The following is a 19,237-nucleotide window of genomic DNA, read 5'->3' on the forward strand; positions in this document are numbered from 1 at the left end:
CCTTTCTCCATCAGGGTCCCCCAAGATTCTGTTCTTGGACCTCTCCTATTCTCAATCTACTCCTCCTCCCTGGGTTAAGTGCTCCCATGGCTTTCAATATAATTTCCACGTTGATGACACCCACATCTATCTCTCTACCCCTAAGCTCACAACATCAGTCTCCTCACGCATCACTAATTTACTAACCGACATATCAGTCTGAATGTCATACCACTTCCTCTAACTCAACCTGTCCAAAACCAAGCTCGTAATATTTCCTCCCCCATGTGCCCCTTCCCTTGATGTCTCTGTCAAGATCAATGGCACAACCATCAACCCGTCCCTGCTTGCCAAGGCGCTAGGTGTAATCCTGGACTCTGAACTCTCCTTTCGGTCCCTTTCCAAAGCTTGCCGCCTCAACCTCTGCAACATCTCCAAAATATGTCTCTTCCTAACCAATGACACCACAAAGCTCCTAATCCACTCCCTGGTTATCTCTTGCCTCGACTATTGCAACTCCCTCATTGGCTTACCTTTAAATAGGTTATCCCCTATTCAGTCCATCATGGATGCTGCTGCCAGACTCCTCCACCTTACAACCCACTGAGTGTCTGCTACCCCTCTCTGCCAATCCCTCCATTGGCTGCCACTCATCCAACTAATTAAATTCAAAATACTAACAATAACTTACAAAGCCATTCACAACTCTGTCCCAGTTACAACACTAACTTAGTCTCAAAATACCAGCCAAACAATTATTTTACCGCCCTCCCAAGACCTCTTGCTTTCGAGTTCCTTTGTCGCCTCCTCCCATGCTCGCCTCCAGGACTTCTCCCAAGCCTCTCCTATCTTTTTTTTTTTAATTGTATATTTATTATTAATTTTCAGTTATACAAGGATATTAAGACAGTATCAATGACAGATACAATAAGAACAAAAGTAGAAGAATTACAATAAAACATCCAATTAAATCACAGAAAGGTAGCCATTTGACAAGTCTGGAGGATTAGAGTATGGCACATTACCAGAGATCAGATTAATATATCGTTAATCTCCAGCATGACAAACCTAAGTTCATCAAAAAGAAAGGAAAAAAAAAAAAACAAGGAGTACAAGGAAAGGGGAAGGGACACCATGGGTCATTAGTAGGGATGAGCTTCGTGTTCGAGTCGAACCCATGTTCGACTCGAACATCGGCTGTTCGATCGTTCGTCGAATTGCGAACGATATGGGCCGTTCGCGCCAAATTCGTGTGGCGCGTCACGGCCCATAATTCACTGCGGCATCGCAGTGCATTGCTGGCTGATGATTGGCCAAGCATGCACTATGACCCGCATGCTTGGCCAATCACAGCGCCGTCAGTAGAGAGAGCTGTAATTGGCCAAAGCCAGGGTGGCTTTGGCCAATTATGGCTCAGGGGATTTAGTACACACCCCACACTATATAAGGCCGCCTGCACGGCGGCCCTGTGTAGTGTGTGTTCCGGTGTGCTGAGAGATAGAGAGAGAGAGAGACAGTGTCATTTGATTTGAGTTAGATAGATTAGGCAGAACAGTCAGTCAGTTAGCTGCACTTACAGTGTATTGTGTATATATATGCATCACAGGTGTTGCATATATATATATACACTGTATTCAGTTTAGCTAGATCCGTTCCTGTTATCTTCTATCTAGACTATTTACATTTAATGCAGTGCGTCCTGCTCACAGTGTTCAGCTAGATCCGTTCCTGCTATTTACATTTAGTGCAGTGCGTCCTGCTCACAGTGTTCAGCTAGATCCGTTCCTGTTATCTTCTAGACTATTTACATTTAGTGCAGTGCGTCCTGCTCACAGTGTTCAGCTAGATCCGTTCCTGCAATTTACATTTAGTGCAGTGCGTCCTGCTCACAGTGTTCAGCTAGATCCGTTCCTGCTATTTACATTTAGTGCAGTGCGTCCTGCTCACAGTGTTCAGCTAGATCCGTTCCTGCTATTTACATTTAGTGCAGTGCGTCCTGCTCACAGTGTTCAGCTAGATCCGTTCCTGTTATTTACATTTAGTGCAGTGCGTCCTGCTCACAGTGTTCAGCTAGATCCGTTCCTGCTATTTACATTTAGTGCAGTGCGTCCTGCTCACAGTGTTCAGCTAGATCCGTTCCTGCTATTTACATTTAGTGCAGTGCGTCCTGCTCACAGTGTTCAGCTAGATCCGTTCCTGCTATTTACATTTAGTGCAGTGCGTCCTGCTCACAGTGTTCAGCTAGAATCCGTTCCTGCTATTTACATTTAGTGCAGTGCGTCCTGCTCACAGTGTTCAGCTAGATCCGTTCCTGTTATTTACATTTAGTGCAGTGCGTCCTGCTCACAGTGTTCAGCTAGATCCGTTCCTGCTATTTACATTTAGTGCAGTGCGTCCTGCTCACAGTGTTCAGCTAGAGCCGTTCCTGCTATTTACATTTAGTGCAGTGCGTCCTGCTCACAGTGTTCAGCTAGATCCGTTCCTGTTATCTTCTAGACTATTTACATTTAGTGCAGTGCGTCCTGCTCACAGTGTTCAGCTAGATCCGTTCCTGCTATTTACATTTAGTGCAGTGCGTCCTGCTCACAGTATTCAGCTAGATCCGTTCCTGCTATTTACATTTAGTGCAGTGCGTCCTGCTCACAGTGTTCAGCTAGATCCGTTCCTGCTATTTACATTTAGTGCAGTGCGTCCTGCTCACAGTGTTCAGCTAGATCCGTTCCTGTTATCTTCTAGACTATTTACATTTAGTGCAGTGCGTCCTGCTCACAGTGTTCAGCTAGATCCGTTCCTGTTATTTACATTTAGTGCAGTGCATCCTGCTCACAGTGTTCAGCTAGATCCGTTCCTGCTATTTACATTTAGTGCAGTGCGTCCTGCTCACAGTGTTCAGCTAGAGCCGTTCCTGCTATTTACATTTAGTGCAGTGCGTCCTGCTCACAGTGTTCAGCTAGATCCGTTCCTGTTATCTTCTAGACTATTTACATTTAGTGCAGTGCGTCCTGCTCACAGTGTTCAGCTAGATCCGTTCCTGTTATCTTCCTACTGACAGGCAGGCTTGTCTGGTTACAGTATATAAAGCTACCTGAAGAAAATTACAGGTGTTCTATTTGATCCTATTAGTACCACGGTCAGGCAGCTAGACTATTTACATTTAGTACAGTGCGTCCTGCTCACAGTGTACAGCTAGATCCGTTCCTGTTATCTTCCTACTGACAGGCAGGCTTGTCTGGTTACAGTATATAAAGCTACCTGAAGAAAATTACAGGTGTTCTATTTGATCCTATTAGTACCACGGTCAGGCAGCTAGACTATTTACATTTAGTACAGTGCGTCCTGCTCACAGTGTTCAGCTAGATCCGTTCCTGTTATCTTCCTACTGACAGGCAGGCTTGTCTGGTTACAGTATATAAAGCTACCTGAAGAAAATTACAGGTGTTCTATCCCAGCTTAGTGCAGCTACAGGCCATTAGTATGTCTGGAAGGCCAAGAAGGAGAGGCAGACAGTCACAAGCCAATAAGAGAGGGCAAGCAGGCTCTGTGTCTAGTGCTGGTCATGGAGACGGTGCATCCTCATCAGCACGTGGCCATGGGACACGCTTGGCCTTTTTTTCGGCAGCTGGCCGTGTTGAGCCGCAACATGCGGAAGACTTGGTCGAGTGGATGACCAAGCCATCCTCATCCTCCTCATCCTCTCTCACCCATGCCCAGGGTGCTTTGTCTGGCAAAGCAGCGGCCTCTTCCCTCAGCTCAATGTCATCAGTGACTCCTTCCCTAGCTCCACCATGTCCTCATGAGGATTCCCTCGAACTGTTTGACCACAGTGTTGGGTACATGCTCCAGGAGGATGCCCAGCGTTTGGAAGGCTCTGATGACGATACTGAGCTCGATGAAGGCAGTAACATGAGCACGGACAGAGGGGGTGCCCAAGAAGGACAGCAATCTGGCAGTCATGCTCCCCCTGCTGCAGCATACTGCCAGGTTTGCTCCAGTGATAAGGAGGGAGGGGATGATGAGGTCACTGACTCAACGTGGGTGCCTGATAGGAGAGAGGAGGAGGAGGAGGAGGAGGAGGAGGCGGCGGCACATCACCAACGAGGCAGGATGCCCTCCAGGGGCCAGCCTAAGGGCAGCACATTGACTGCATCACACCCCAAAGCTCCACATGTGCAGGGCGCTGCAGTCTCTGCGCGTTATTCAAAAAGTTCTTTGGTGTGGGCCTTTTTTGAGACGAGTGCATCAGATCGCACCGCTGCTATTTGCAACATATGTCTCAAGCGTATCTCGCGTGGCCAAAACATCTCCCGCTTGGGTACCACATGCTTGACCAGACATATGTTGACCTGCCATGCAGTTCGTTGGCAAGCGTATCTAAAAGACCCACACCAAAGAACAAAGAGGATCTCTCCTTGCTCCTCATCAGCTGAGATTTCCAACCCCACTAGACCTTCAGTCCTCTCTGAGACCTGCAGTGAGAGGAATGAAGGTGTAGAATTAGGTGTGTCACAGCCAAGTACTTGTGGGCAATCTGCTTTTGGTACACCGACGTCAGATTGTACCAGGCAAATTTCCCTGCCCCAGCTGCTGCACCGCCGAAAGAAGTTTGCTCCCAGCCATCCACATGCCCAGCGGTTGAATGCTAGCTTGGCAAAATTGCTAGCACTTCAACTGCTGCCTTTTCAGTTGGTAGACTCTGCCCCCTTCCGTGAGTTTGTGGAATGTGCGGTTCCTCAGTGGCAGGTACCCAAACGCCACTTTTTCTCACGGAAGGCGATTCCGGCTCTCTACCGGCATGTGGAAGCCAATGTCCATGCCTCGCTGGACAGGGCGGTCAGCGGTAAGGTGCATATTACCGCTGACTCATGGTCCAGCAGGCATGGACAGGGACGTTACCTAAGTTTCACGGCGCATTGGGTGACTCTGCTGGCAGCTGGGAAGGATGCAGGACAAGGTGCAGTAGTGTTGGAGGTTGTTCCGCCACCACGCCTCCAAAATGCTGATTGTGACACACCTCTCTCCTCCACCCCCTCCTCTTCTTCTTCCTCCATGGCCTCTTCCTCGGAACCAGCGGTGCTCCGTAGGCGTTCAAGGGGCTACGCAAGTACGCAGGCCAAAAGATGCCATGCGGTGCTTGAGCTGGTGTGCTTGGGGGACAGGAGCCACACTGGGGCAGAGGTTCTGTCAGCTCTGCAGGGGCAGGTTCAGAGGTGGTTGACGCCACGCCAACTTAAGGCAGGAATGGTGGTTTGCGACAATGGCACCAACCTCCTCTCTGCCCTCCGACAGGGACAAATGACCCATGTGCCCTGTTTGGCTCACGTCCTTAACTTGGTGGTGCAGCGGTTCTTGGGCAGGTACCCGGGCTTACAGGATGTCCTGAGGCAGGCCAGGAAAGTCTGTGTGCATTTCCGCCGGTCATATAATGCCAGTGCTCGGCTGACGGACCTCCAAAAGGAGTTTAACCTGCCCAAGAACCGCCTAATCTGTGACATGCCCACCAGGTGGAACTCAACGTTGGCCATGCTGCAGCGGCTGCACACGCAGCAGAGGGCCATCAATGAGTACCTGTGCGACTATGGCACCAGGACAGGGTCAGGGGAGCTTGGTTTTTTTCCCCACGCCAGTGGGCCATGATCAGGGATGCATGCACTGTCCTGTCACCATTCGAGGAGGCCACGAGGATGGTGAGCAGTGACAGTGCATGCATCAGTGACACTGTCCCCCTTGTCCACCTGTTGGAGCACACGCTGCGTGGAATAATGGACAGGGCACTTGAGGCAGAACAGAGGCAGGAAGAGGAGGACTTCCTTAGCTCTCAAGGCCCCCTTTATCCAGACAGTGTTCCTGCGTGCCCGCCGATCACACAGGAAGAGGACGAGGAGGAAGAGGAGGAGGAGGAGGAGGAAGATTGTGTCAGTATGGAGGTGGAGCCTGGCACTCAGCATCAGCAGCAGTCTTTAAGGGATCAGTCCCAAGAAACACATGGACTTGTACGTGGCTGGGAGGAGGTGGCTGCGGACCATGTCGTTCTTAGTGACCCAGAGGACTCCGGACCGAATGCCTCAGCAAACCTACGCTGCATGGCCTCCCTGATCCTGCAAAGCCTGCGTAAGGATCCTCGTATTCGTGGTATCAAGGAGAAGGACCAATACTGGCTGGCAACCCTCCTTGATCCACGTTACAAGGGTAAGGTTGCGGACCTTATCTTGCCATCGCAGAGGGAGCAGAGGATGAAACATCTTCGGGAGGCCTTGCAGAAAGGTCTGTGCAACACGTTCCCAGAGACTGGGAGGTTACAAACTCCTGTTTCTGGACAACGTGTTGCTGAGGCTTCGGTCAGTCAAAGAAGGAGCAGTGGAGAAGGTGGCCGTCTGACCGATGCGTTCAGACAATTTTTTGGTCCGCAGCCCCAAGGTATGATCGGTTCCAGCAACCATCGCCAGCGTCTGTTTTACATGGTGCAGGAATACCTAGGGGCAAGATCAGACTTGGACACCTTTCCCACCGAAAATCCTCTGGGTTACTGGGTCTTGAGGATGGATCACTGGCCAGAGCTTGCACAGTATGCAATTGAGCTACTGGCCTGTCCTGCATCCAGCGTTCTTTCGGAACGCACATTCAGTGCTGCTGGAGGCGTGGTAACCGATCACAGGGTGCGTCTGTCCACCGACTCGGTCGATCGGCTGACCTTCATAAAAATGAATGAGTCTTGGATCACCACCAGCTACCAAGCACCTGATGCTGATGTAACCGAATAATTTTTTTTGAAATCTCAGATCCCTTCAAAGACTGCCTATGCTGATGCTGAGTGACTATCCCTGAGTAATTATCCTCTTCCTCCTCAATCATCACGCTGATAGCTTGTAAGAACATTTTTGGTTCTGGGCGCCACCACCAGTGCCTAAGGCACAATTTTTCAGCCCCTGTTTAACAGGGGCGTGTAATTACAATTTTTGATGTAATACTTTGCAGCAGGGCACGTTCCTGCATTCCAACTAGAGTGTCTGTGAGGGGTTGCAGTGTTGTGGCACCAGCACCAGTGCCTAAGGCCCAATTTTTCTGCCCCTGTCTAACAGGGGCGTGTAATTACAATTTTTGATGCAATACTTTGCAGCAGGGCTCGTTCCTGCGTTCCAACTAGAGTGTCTGTGAGGGGTTGCAGTGTTGTGGCACCAGCACCAGTGCCTAAGGCCCAATTTTTCTGCCCCTGTATAACAGGGGCGTGTAATTACAATTTTTGATGCAATACTTTGCAGCAGGGCTCGTTCCTGTGTTCCAACTAGAGTGTCTGTGAGGGGTTGCAGTGTTGTGGCACCAGAACCAGTGCCTAAGGTCCAATTTTTCTGCCCCTGTCTAACAGGGGCGTGTAATTACAATTTTTGAAGCAATACTTTGCAGCAGGGCTCGTTCCTGCGTTCCAACTAGAGTGTCTGTGAGGGGTTGCAGTGTTGTGGCACCAGCACCAGTGCCTAAGGCCTAATTTTTCAGCTCCTGTTCAACAGGGGCATGTAATTACAATTCTTGATCTAATATTTCACAGCAGGGCCCTGTGAGGGCTTACAGTGTTGTGGCCACAGCAACACCTAAGGCCCAAATTTCTGCTGAGTATATAGGGCAGGACCCTACTTTCAAACATCTAACTTACAAACGACTCCTACTTGCAAACGGAGGGAGACAACAGGAAGTGAGATGAAATCTACCCCTAGGAAGGGAAATTCTCTCCTGTAAGAGTTAATATGGGAAAACAATTTCTCCTTTCCACTGATGCTTTCCAATCCTTGTTCCACAAAAAAACCCAAATTTTCAAAAAACATTTTTCATTGGGACAAAAAAGTGAGGTGAAATCTTCTGAAGAGGAGGAAAGACAGCAAAACAAATGTCACAGGGGTGATAACCCTTCCCTATGTTTTCCAAAAAGCTTAGAAAAGATTTTTTGGCTGGAGCTAAACACGTTAAAAATGTTCAAAATTACAAACAGATTCTACTTAACAACAAACCTACAGTCCCTGTCTTGTTTGCACCGCCTGTATACTGCTGTTCAGAGTATATAGGGCCTGGTGGCCCCACACCTTTCCTTATTTTAATTTGGGTGCGGGGTTCCCCTTAATATCCATACAAGACCCAAAGGGCCTGGTAATGGACTGGGGGGTACCCATGCCGTTTGTCTCACTGATTTTCATCCATATTGCCATGACCCGACATGACATTAAACCCGCAAGCAGTTTTAAATGAGATTTTTTCCTTTAAAAATGACATTTGGTGCAGGGACTGTTCTAAACATGGGAAACACGCGTCACTTTACAGGCATACTATAGACACCCCCCAGGTACGATATTTAAAGGAATATTTCACTTTTTTTTTTTTTACTTTAAGCATCATTAAAATCACTGCTCCCGAAAAAACGGCCGTTTTTAAAAGTTTTTTTTGCATTGATACATGTCCCCTGGGGTAGGACCCGGGTCCCCAAACCCTTTTTAGGACAATACCATGCAAATTAGCCTTTAAAATGAGCACTTTTGATTTCGAACGTTCGAGTCCCATAGACGTCAATGGGGTTCTAACGTTCGTGCAAACTTTCGGTCCGTTCGCGGGTTCTGGTGCGAACCGAACCGGGGGGTGTTCGGCTCATCCCTAGTCATTAGACTAGGGAATTAAACAGCAGAGCATTATAGGGGTAGTTGGATATAAAAGTTAACTATCTATCATACTGGAAGGGACCTTTCTGGGCAGTAATCGGAGTCGTCCCAGACCCGTCCCAAATTTTGCTAAACCGTAACAAGGAGTCTTCAATAGATGCAGTCAAATGTTCCATCCTACGTATGTCAGCTATATTGGATAGAAGCTGAGAGCTAGTAGGGGGAGAGGTGGACAGCCAACAACATTGTACTGCTCTTTTAGCTGCTAAGAGTATAAAGGCCATCAGTTTCCGAGCTGATTTAGGAATACCCAGGAGAGGAAGTCTCAGCAGGTAGTGTAAAGGGTTTATGGGTATAGTCACGTGCAAAAGGTTTTGTAAAAGGGTCTGGACATAAGCCCAGAAGGGTTTGATGAGGGGACATTCCCAAAAAATATAATAATGGGAACCTATCTCCTTGACACATCTCCAGCACATTTGGGATGCCTCTGGATTATGGGCATGTACCAGAGTCTTGGTCCCAGAACATAATGATTTTGTAGGCAGTCTCCTTCTGCACCACGCAGCGAGATAACTTAGAGGAAGGTTCCCAAATTTTATCCCAGCCTGACAGAGAGAGGGTTTGTTGGAGAATACAAGCCCATTTACTCATATGAGAGTCACTAGATTCAGTCAAAGTGGCAGCCCCCTGAAGAATTTTGTATATAGCCAATATTAAGCAGGGTTCATAAGCACCTTGAGGGCATAGGAGTTCAAAGCTAGCTTTTCTAATGAGAGGCCAGGGGATTTAACAGATAAGAAATGTTTAATTTGCAAATAGGAGTAAAAGAAGGATTTTGGAACCTGGAGTTTAGACTGTAAATCTGTAAAAGATAAAAGCACACAGGTAACGGGGTGCACCAAATGGCTCAATTGAAAAATTCCAGCCTGAATCCAAGGGAGCATACGGGTGTAGGATAGGCTGTCCGGGATATCCAGGTTAAATATCACATTCAATAGTGAAGGGCATGGAGAGGAAAGGGAGTATTTCCCAGAGAAACTTTTCCAAATGGACAATGTAAAGGGCACAAGGGCCAGACAGAGACTTCTCAGCTGAGGCATATGTTTGTCTGAGGGCACCCATAACATAAAACATGGGTTTACAGGGGACGTAATTCCCATTTCAATCTTGGACCATCTGTTTGGGGCATAGTGAGATATCCAAAAAATGACAGCCCGTAAGTGAGTGGCGTAGTAATATTTCAATTAGTCTGGGGCGCTCAACCCTCCTCTAGATCTCAAAGGCTGGACCACCGACCCTGCTATCCTGTGGGAAGTATTGTGACATATAAAGTTGAGAAAAGATCTTTGAAGCATTTTCAATTGGGATAGCAGGAGTGGTACTGGAAGTGTCTCAAACATGTACAGCAATTTAGGAAGTATGGTCATCTTTAGCACGTTAATTCTTCCAATGAGGGAGAGAGGGAGGGTGTCCTGGTGTTTCAGTAGACAATTAATTTCAGTAAATAGGGGAGGGAAATTAGCCTGGTAAAAAGTGGAATAAGAAGGGGTTATGGAAATTCCCAAATATTTGAGTGTATGGGAGCACCAGTGATATTTGAAATTCTGCTGGCGGGTGTCTGGGAGAGGCTGGGGAATGTTTATGGGAAGGGCCTCAGTTTTGGTGGGGTTTATCTTAAAGCCCGACAATGTACCAAAGGAGTTCAAGGTTTTATGTAATGAGGTAATGAGGGAAGGGAAGTAAGTGGGTGGATTATTGTTAACAATGGGGGTTATTTACAAAAGGAAAATCCACTGTGCACTGCAAGTGCACTTGAAAGTGCACTGAAAGTGCACTTGGAAGTGCAGTCGCTCTAAATCTAAGGGTTAGATCTGAAATGAGTGGAAGCTCTGCTGACTTTATCATCCAATCATGTGCAAGCTAAATTGCTGTTTTTATTTCCCTTGCATGTCCCCCTCAGATCTACAGCGACTTTACTTCCAAGTGCACTTTCAGTGCACTTTCAAGTGCACTTGCAGTGCAAAGTGGATTTTCCTTTAGTAAATAACCCCCAATATGTCATCGGCAAAAAAGAGAGAGCTTATATTCCTCCTGTCGCAGCCGCACTCCCGGATATCAGGCTGGGAACAGATAGCAACGGCCAGAGGTTCTAAGCTTAGAATAAAGAGCAAGGGTGAGAGTGGGCAACCCTGCCTGGTGCCATTTCGCAAGGGGAATGGCTGCAACAGATGGGAGACAAGTTGGACCTGGGAGGTGGGTATAGAATATAATGCTCGCAAGGCATGGAGAAAAGGGCCATAGAAACCATAATGGGATAGCGTGGCAAACATAAATGACCAATCCAGATGATCAAAAGCTTTTTGGGCATCTAGGCTTAAAACCATGGCAGGGTGTTTAGTTTTAGTAAGGAGATCTATGAGATCAATAGTTCGTCTGGTGTTGTCGCCTGCATGTCTGGTAAGGACGAAACCCACCTGGTCTCTATGGATTAAGGATGGCAATAGTAGTGAAAGTCTGTTTACTAAGATTTTTGTGAAGATTTTATAATCTGAATTTAATAATGCGATGGGACGGTAGTTGTCAGGGAGGGACAGTAATATGGGCATGTAGAAATTGAGGGTGGGGGATTGTACCCTTCATCAGGATAAAGGCCTTGTAATAGGAATAAAGTAAACCATCTGGGCCTGGGGATTTGTGTGATGGAAGATGTCGGGTTACCTCAGCTAACTCCTCAGCTGTAATAGGGGCATTTAGAGCTGACCTATTTGCTGGGGACAATTTAGGGAGCTGTAAGGATTCAAAGAAAGCATCACATTTCCCCTGTGTAAACCAGAAGGACGGGTCAGTGCCCACACTATTGTATAGCTTATGATAGAAGTCCCCAAAGACCCTGGACATAGTGTGAGGACAATAAGTAGGGGTACCATCCAGTTGGAGGAGAAAATCAGGCATGAAAAGCAAGAATCTGGGTTTAAGTCTTTGTACGAGCATTCTGTGGGGTTTGTTGGCAAGTTCGTAAAATTTCTGTCTAGCCCACGGCATTGATTTTGAGATCTTACCCAAATTCAAAGATTTAATGCAATTACGCAAGGAAACTACAGACCGTAAGCGATCCACCGTAGGGGAAAGGAGTAAACTGGTATCTGCAGTTTGCAGCTGTCAAGCAGCTGCACTTTCTGGAGGGCAAACTCCCTCTTCAGACGAGATCCTGCAGAGATGCATTCACCCCTAAAAAAGGCCTTATAAGCCTCCCATAGGGTGGAGATCTCGGATACTGTACCCTCATTAAGTTGGAAAAATTCTGATAACTTTTGTAACCATTGATCTCTAGTGTTAGGAATCCTCAAAAGCGTTTCATTGAGTAGTCGGGTCAGACAGGGTAAGAGCTAGGAGAATAGGGGCATGATCCGACCATGTTATGGGGTCTATTTTGGCAGCGGGTACGAAGAAGTGGCCCGCACAGGAGTAAAGTTTATATTGGGGGGAGTAAAAGGTATACTGCTTATGGGTTGTGTGTTTGACCCGCCAAGAGTTGTAAAGGTTATGAGGCCTAATAATTTTAGGAAAAGGTGTTGAAGTCACCACCTATAATCATGAAGGGTTGGGAAAGAGGATATATTTTATCAAGCTCCTCTGTCAAAAACCCTATCTGCCCCGAATTAGGTGCATAGATGTTAAACAAAGTAAGAGGTGTATGGATGTAAGCACAGTTCAGGAGAATAAATCTGCCTTGAGGGTCTAATACAGGCAATTTAACCCGCAGTGGACATGTGCGTTTGATCAAAATATTAACCCCAGCTTTCCCAGATGGTCCTGAAGCTAGTGGTGGGGAACAGCTTAGCAGCAAACTTAAAGGAACCCTCTGTACGAAAGTGGGTCTCCTGAACCATGATTACAAAAACATTAGAAGCCTTGAATTCCTTAAGAGCTAACCATCTCTTATGAATAGAATTCAAGTCCTTAACGTTGCATGAAAACACATGTAAAGCCATAAAAGGTAATACATAAGCAAAGCTGTTGTAAGCTGGTCATACGAAAAGGAGAGTACAGTCCATGGTGCATGGGAAAAAACAGTCCATAAGGAACAAAAAAAAAACATAAAACAAACAGGGAAAAACAAGTGAGCAAAGTAGAAAATGATGTTAGGTGTGGGTCAAAAAAGGACCCGGTAAAAATTTAAAAAAAAAACCGCAACAACAGTGGTGAGTGGCCTGAGGGGGATCCCTCCCTCAGGAACCCAAGGCTTGTGCCAAGGATGATGGAGAGGAGCCCGGCAGCCCGCAAGATCAGGCATGTGGGTCCCCTCTTCTTCCGAGAAACTTGCAAGCAAAACTAAATGAAGAACCAAACATGTAACAATAGGCACGGTGTTAGTCCCATGGGTAAAGGGACTAGATCCCTGCACCGAGAACCACAGCTCACAGATAGAACATCATCCATCTGTGTAAGGAGAGAACATCTTAACTTGTGTAGTTGAGGAAACTCGTCAGGTGGAGTGTCGAGGTTTTGCAGCACGTTGTGGGGTAGAAGCAGCTTTCTGTAATTTCTGTCACGCTGGGGTCCAGATCTTCCCAGGGTGGAGAAAGACCGAGGTGCAGGCAGGGGTACATGGAGCTCATCTTCAGGCAGCGGTGGAAGGCTGAGGTTGAGTAGGAAGGCTTCACCTTTATATAGATCTTGCATTGTGTGTTGGACCCCATCTTTGGAAGCCGGAAGGGAAAACCCCACCGATAGGTGATCTGGTGGTTTTGAAGATGAGAGTAATGGCTCGCAGACTTCGACGTTTAGCCAAAGTGATGGGAGACAAGTCACTGAATATTTGGATCTTGGTGCCCTTGTAGTCTAACTGACTTCTATTATGGGTAGCTGTGGTGAGGATTTCTTTGCTCTCATAATAATGGAATCGGACTATAATGTCCCTGCGATTGGTCCCCGGTGGAGGTTTAGTGACCAGAGATCTATGCGCCCGGATTTCCTTGTCAGAAATGGTCTCAGGGACTCCACGAATCCATAGGTTCTGACGGCGTTCCCTGAGTTCCAGATCTTCCTGCTGTATTTGGATCTGAGAAACTGTGTGTTTCAGGGCAGCATTATCTTACTCTAAGACATGCACATATTGCACAAGTTCATCAAATTTATTCTCATGGGTATCCGTACATTCCCCTAAGTGGGTGATTTCCCCTCTAAGTTTGGGTGCTATCTTCCCCACTTCCCTGGTAATGTTATGGGTTAAGTCTTGAAGTAGGTTTTACAGCTTAGCATCAAGAACATCTACAGTGACTGTTGCGGCACGCCCTGTCAGGAATGTGGATGATCTCTCCATAGGCAGCCCTTCCGGAAATGCTAGAGGGTCAGTAGGCTCCGGTGGGTCATCTGGAGTACCCAAGGCCAAGGATTGCGGTACCGCTCCATGTGCTGAGAAGGCTGTGACTCAGTGAAGGATCGGTATATATGTTTTTGGAAACCAATCTTATCCATGGGGTTCCCGGGATCTTCCGGAGGTGAGTGAGTGAGTAGCTCCCGTTGTGGTAGATGCAGTTGGAGCCGGAGCAGTGGAAGAGGAGACAGGGACCGGAGCCTGTGGATTATGCGTCCGCCATCTTTACGAGCCGTGCATGCACCTTGCTTCTCCTATCTTTTGGAATTTTCAATCTGTCCAACTATCTCCTACTCTATCCACTTTTAGGTGATCCCTTAAAACATTTCTCTTCAGAGAGGCCTATCCTGCCTCCACCTAAGAACTGTACTTTTATTTACACAAGAAACATCTCATGATGGGTAAAAGCAAAGAGCTCTCTCAAGACCTTTGCAACCTTATTGTTGCAAAACCTACTGATGGCATTGGTTACAGAAGGATATCTAAACTTCTGAATGTTCCAGCGAGCACTGTTGGGGCAATAATCCGTAAAGAACATATTTTCCCCATAAACTGGCCATGACCAGGTGCTCCTCATAAGATTTCTGACAGAGCAGTGAAAAGAATTATCAGAAGAGTTGTCCAAGAGCCAAGGACCGCTTGTGGAAAGCTTCAGAAAGACCTGAAATTAGCAGGTACAATTGTTTCAAAGAAAACAATAAGTAATGCACACCATGTTTGGAGGTGAAATGGACTGCACATCACCCCAAAAACACCATACCAACAGTGAAGTTTGGAGGTGGGAACATCATGGTGTGGATCTGTTTTTCAGCATACAGTACGGGCAAACATCATATCACTGAAGGAAACATAAATGGAAAAATGTACCAAAACATTCTTGATAAAAATTTGCTGCCATCTACCAAGATGATGAAGGTGAAACAAGGGTGGGCATTTCAGCAAGACAATGATCCCAAACACAAAGCCAAGGAAACTCTCAATCGGTTTCAAAGAAAGAAAATAAAATTGCTGGAATGGCCCAGCCAATCACCTAACTTGAATCCAATAGAAAATCTATGGAAAGAACTAAAGATCAGAGTTCACAGAAGAGACACACTGAACCATAAAGATTTAAAGACTATTTGTGTGGAAGAATGGGCCAAAATCACACCTGAGCAATGAGCATGCGACTAGTTTCTCCATACACGAGGCGTCTTGAAGCTGTCATTACCAACAAAGGATTTTGTACAAAGTATTACAGGGTAACTCTACTTTTGTAGGAAAAAAAATAGCAAATGAAGAAAAAATAATTTAGCAGATATTATTGCGACACTAATCATATTGTAATTGAATGTTATTAAAAATTACCTTTCCTATTCAATCTGCAGCCACTGTAATTTTCTGAGAATGCATTGCAACATGGATACATGGAGTTTTCTGTACACAGAATGTGTACTGACCACCCCCGAGAATCATCATTTCCTGCTTGTGTGTTTGGCTCACTAATTTTCCCAGAAGTCTGCCTAAGATACAAGACAGATTTCAGGCATCCCCTGCAAAAAAAATGTCATTTTGGAAAGATACTTTCAATAGCAACACGTCTAAAGGGATGCAGGCCCAGCAGATTTCCTCATTAGTGCCTTGCAGCTGCACACCTGACAGTTATTTATGAAACCACTCCCATTAGACCCACTATGCACAGAGGCACAGACAAACACACATGGATTTCTTCAGAATAACAAAAGGTAAGAATCTGCAACAAAGGTTGTTATAATCCTTGCAATGTACAGAAGTTTGGGGTGGAGGAATTTGACTGGCCTGCACAGAGTCCTGACCTCAACCAGATAGAACACCTTTCCAGTGCCTGACCCCACAAATGCGCTTCTGGAGAAATGGTCAAACACTCCCACAGACACACTCCTAAATCTTGTGGACAGCCTTCTCAGAAGAGTTGAAGCTGTTATAGCTGCAAAGTGTGGCCCAATTCAAAATTGAACCCTGCGGACTAAGACAGGGATGCCACTAATGTTCATGTGCAAGTAAAAGTAGGCATCCCAATGCTTTTGGCAATATAGTTTGTGTATGTGTATATATACACACAAACGCACATCGGATATAATAGGTATTAAAGACGTCACTATTTTTCTAGGTAAATATATTTCTAAAGGTGCTATTGACATGACATGTGATCATTGATATATATCTATATATATACTACCAACCTGAGAAAAGCGGTGTTCCTATGGAGCAGTGGCGGTGTATGCTCGCATGTTAACCCCCTTAACAGCTGGTGAGTTTGAATTTCAGCAGGGAGTGGATTCACGTCACAGAGGTGTGGTGGATGTTTGAAAACACAGCTGAGCAGTTTTGGAGTCACCCTCCCTCTTTTTTTGGACTTTCTTCAAATATTTTCACGATTATTTTTCACGATTGATTGGTTTCTGGACTTTATAGATATTTACTGTGTTCAATTTTCATTATATATATTTTTTTTCTTGGATTTATATATTTGTATATCACTTTCACTGAGTGTTATAATTTATATTAGCTCATATTGAATTTATTGAATAATTTATTTTATTTTTACTTTTTGGGATATTTAGCAATATATGTTTTTTCACTTTTTCTCTAGTCACGTCTGTATTCAGCTCACTGGCTGGATAAGAGTGTCTGGCATCTCCCCACCTGGGGATAAGAGCCACTATTTCATCTATAATTTTCCTTTGGTGAATTCGGTTTATATACATTTTATTGTTGGCAGCTTTGGTAGGGTTTTGACATTTATTAACATAGCGCGGAGGTGGTAATACAGGTCAGGGGTGGCGTAATTTGCACCTGGTTATCTCCATTTTTCAATTCCTTGCAATAGGAATTTCGTTTTTTTAAGATGCTCTCTAAGGCTTATCTACTTCTAAAAGGATGCAGACATTGCAGATTTCCTCATTAAAACACTAAAAGTGCACTAGTTAGTTACTGTATAATGAACACATACCCTCCCGTTCAAATTATTGTTTTGTAGAAATCTAAATGGTCTAAATGTTATTGTATATTCTTTTTAAAGCGGAGTTCTACCAAAAAAGTGGAACTTCTGCTTTAAGGACTCCTGACCCCCTGACATGCCACATTTGGCTTGTTATTATTTTTTGGAGAGGGTGAGTGGGTAGTTTTGACAGGTACCCTGCTCCCATGTCCGCTTGGGCCGCCTAGGCGACTCAAGTGGAAGTTCTCCTCTCCCCCTCCCTTCCTGCAATCTTCTGGGACATATCACAGGTCCCAGATGAACCTGGCTGTGAAGCCGCAAGCTGTCACAGCCAGATGCCCACACTAGTGATGCTGGTGCCGGGGAGAGGCGGGGGAGAGAATCGAGGCTTCGGGCGGCAGCATCGCTGGATCATGGGGCAGGTGAGTGTGTGTTTATTAAAAGTCAGCAGCTACACTTTTTGTAGCTGCTGACTTTTAATAAACACAGAAACAGCTGGAAGTCCGCTTTAAGAACTTCCAAATGCCATAATGAGAGCAGGGGATGTGATCAAAATTTCAAAGGAGATGTACATTTAGATGGATTGTTTACCTGATATAGGTAATCTTAATAGTTATCTATTTTAGTTTAATATTCTTGGGTGTGCATTGCTGGGACAAGTATCCTGTTAAGTGTGGAATCTATCGTTGAAGAATGTTTTTAAAAATAAATGCCTGATTACGTGGGGATCTGGTGAGTGTTTGGTGTGAAGGGAGTGGAACCCACGAGGTGTGGTGAAGGTGGAAGTAATACCAGAATACACTGAATACACTCATCTAGAGATTGTGTTTTCATTCACAATGGTGGACCACATGTGAATATTGTTATTTATAGACATTGAATTTATATATACACAGTGGTTGAGGGAACGCTGCTAATGCTTTCAAGACTTTCTTTGGGACATATGTATTTGAAAATAAAAAGTCGGACATTTTTTAGGGCTAATTGGCAAACTACAGTATTGTCAAAATACGGGATATGTATCAATGCAAAACTTTTTTTTTAAATACCGTACATTAGCTTGAAGGCAACATTGAAAATACACAACTCCTATTATGGCTACCATTCATCCCTGTCTCCTGGGGGACAGTTACCCTTCTAAACAGACTGTCCCTAGGAAAGGAGAATCACCAGAAGAATACTTTGTTCCTAGAATGGATGTCTGTGATGAGCTCAAAGCACCAGAATTTGGAGGAGTTTGGAGCCATGACAGAGTGATATGTGCAGTGTGAAACACTAACTCTAAAGCTGTCAGTGCCTATGTGGCATGGAGATTTTCATCAGATAGGGGTATCTGCTATTCTACTAGCTCTGAGTCATAGCAGCAGTCTTATGCCCAGGTCAGGGATGGGCAATCTCACAGAGGGGATCTGTAAAAACCAGAAAGAGGGGACAGTCTAGATCGGCTATTGCTGATGCAGCACAATGGGGGTGGTAGTAGCACCAGGGACAGTAAGGACCAGCACAAGCCCAACAAAGTCTAACAGTCGCATCTAGTGCACCAGTAGCTGTATTCACTGTAGAAAGGCTAGGACACATTGCCCTTGGAGAAGAAAGAGGCAGAGATGAAAGGCAAAGAAATTGTCAGGAGCATAGGTCTGGTGTTAAGAGCCAACAAGGTAATTTCTTCAGCTATCAGGGATGTTTAATATACATTTTTATTGATAGAGCCTGTCTACTTTATCTTTACAACTGACCTGCATCCTGTGCGTCTGGATGCCAGCTCATTTAGAGAGCTGGGTAAAGAGAGGCCCGGAGCTAAGGGAAACGATCGGTGCAGGGCCGGCATGACAGTGCTGGGGATGGCACAGTGACTATAGGAAGAGAGATTCTGGCCCTTTAAGGATAAGGGAGGGGCTGAGGGAGCAGTGAGGGGAAGTAGAACAGGAGGGGGGAAGTGATGTCATTCGAAGAGCGGCGGAGGAAGAAGATTCATCACAGCTCCTCTCCGCTCTTCAAACCAGGCTTTTTCCCCTCCTGTAAGTGCTCTATTTTAAGGATGGCGGCGATGGAGGGATTTCTAGAGGACCTGAGAGCGGCGGTTGCCGCTTACGGCGCGGACTGGCTGCAGCAGCAGCTTACACAGATAGCTGGGGAGAGTGCGGCGGCGAGCGGGGGGGCGCCCCCACCTCGTGCTCGGCGGTCCCGGCCTCCTGAGAGGTACAGCCCAGCTTCAGGCCCAAGTGAGTCCCGGGGGGAGGGGAAGACCGGAGGACAGCAGGGATTCCCAGAATAGTGATAGCGATC

The sequence above is a fragment of the Aquarana catesbeiana genome, linkage group LG07 (assembly GCF_042186555.1).
Source record: "Aquarana catesbeiana isolate 2022-GZ linkage group LG07, ASM4218655v1, whole genome shotgun sequence".
In the NCBI taxonomy this organism is placed as follows: Eukaryota; Metazoa; Chordata; class Amphibia; order Anura; family Ranidae; genus Aquarana; species Aquarana catesbeiana.